The sequence below is a fragment of the Pteropus alecto genome, unplaced genomic scaffold (assembly GCF_000325575.1).
Source record: "Pteropus alecto unplaced genomic scaffold, ASM32557v1 scaffold60, whole genome shotgun sequence".
In the NCBI taxonomy this organism is placed as follows: domain Eukaryota; kingdom Metazoa; phylum Chordata; class Mammalia; order Chiroptera; family Pteropodidae; genus Pteropus; species Pteropus alecto.
In genome coordinates this window covers 894,775-896,959 of record NW_006430726.1, presented here as the reverse complement: position 1 = coordinate 896,959, position 2,185 = coordinate 894,775, and positions in this window count along the sequence as shown.

Here is a 2,185-nt window from a genome sequence, read left to right as displayed (position 1 = left end):
GTCCACATTTGCGCCTGTCTCACGTTCGGGGTTCAGACGCGGACGGGTCTTTTTCTGGGCTGGGGGATCCCCCAAGGTGAGGACTGACCTCGAGGACCCAGGGGAAAATCAGCCCAGGTGACAGCATGTCCGGCGGAGAGCAGGGCCAGGGAGCTGCGGCGGGCGGCCCGGGAACAGCGAGAGGCCGGCCAGGGCGTCGCTGTCCGCACCTGCACCTCGGTGACAGACGGTGTGGGGAGAGGGGACTGGGTTCCGAGGGAAACACAAGCTCCTTCCTTCTCCACCTGCCGTGAGCACACCTGAGCAGGAAGGAGGGCCGGACAGCAGCCCCAGGTGAGGCCCAGAGGTCAGCGGGCAGAGGACGAGTCACCAGCCCCCTGGGGACTCTGCCGAAGCCCAGCACACACCGTCACATGCGTGTCAACTCACTTAATCCGCAGTGAGGAGGGCCCGTCACCTTCGTCCCTACCAGTGAGAAAACGCGATGGTTACGAAGACTGTCCCTTCCCCGGGGTCGCTAATTTAATTAGCGACAGAGCCGAAGCCCACGCCGCCTGCGGCTCCGCTCCTTCCCAGGGCGGAGCAAGCAGCACCAGAACTGGCGTTTAGGAGCGGATGCTCACAGCAAAAATAAACTACACTGGGAGAACCCTAATGAGCAAAAACGGGAGAGAGCTTAAACACGCCTGAGGTTTGAACGCGTGGCCAACCGGAGTAAATCACCTTCGCACAAATCGGCTCAGGGCCCCCTAAAAAACTGCACAATCCTTGGGGAAGGTCTGAAGCAAAACCAGCCTGCCGCCGCCCTGTTTCTACGATTGTTTCTGCTACGCGCTGCCCCTGCTGGGCGGAAAGGTACACGGCCAGAGGAGAAGCAGTTACATTCTCATCCCAGAGCGAGCAGGGGAGAAGCCTTCCTTCCCTGACGGCCAGATATAAAGTGATCTCTCATTTTCCTAACGAGAACATGACACGCAAAAAAACGTCTGGGGGGGGTGAACTCGAATATGCAAACGTTCTGGGGATGTGGAAGGAAGAGTCAAATGTCCACTTATAAATATTTCATTTAGTCACTTAAGTGCTCAGTGCTCTGCAGTGGCATAACTTGAATGTTTTTGCATCATGTATTATTAATATACGTCTGAAACTGGAGCCACGGTTCCTTCATGGCCCCACGTCCACCTGCCAATCACAGCTTGCTTCGTAGCCACTTAATACTTGGGGCTCAAGGTGTCTTTCTTAGGCCCCCACTCTCTCCCCAAAAGAAGGGCAAAGGTCCTCATGCGAAAAATGCAAAACCTAAGAAAGACTCGTGGAATTTGCCAGCCAATTTTTTCTGGTTCTTGTTTTTCTTACCTTGACGTGATCAGGAATTTTAAAGAAAATTATGCATCAACATTACAAGCTGTCAGAAGTGCCACTGCAGAATATGTCAACAATTTGGGGGAAATTTTAATATTTCAACAGCCTTCTTTCTTGAGAATTGTTTTTCTTTTTAATGACTTCATTACTCGAAAAGAATACAATCTTACAATTCCTGATCTCTAGTTACTGTCACAGAACACACGCGCACACACCACACACACGCGCGCACACACACACAGACCATCACCCCATCATCAGTGCGTGCGTGAGCACACACACACACACTGCATACACCACACATACACGCACACGCATGCACACACACCACACACGCACATACAACACACCTACACACATGCACATGCACACACCACACATGCACACCACACACACGCACACGTGCACACACATGCACACGCACACCACATGCACACACACCACACACACCGCACATGCACACACACACATGCATATACCACACACACGTGCGCACACTGCACATGCACACACACACCACACACTCACGCACGCACACACACCACACACACACAGGCACACACGCACACACACGCACACACACATGCACACAGAGACCCCACTGTGGACCCACTGTCAAGCTCACTCCTGTTTGGGGGCGTGGGGGGCTAGCGGAGACGATGATGAGTCAAAGAAAAATAAAGACGCGTTGCTTCTCTCCGGAAACTTCACACTAAATGTCCAGATAAGTTAGACTAAGAACAAACCGCGCCAATAAAAGACAGGAGGTGCCGAAAGCCAAGACAAGACTACCGGATGCGGAGGGCTAAGATGTCACCAGAGG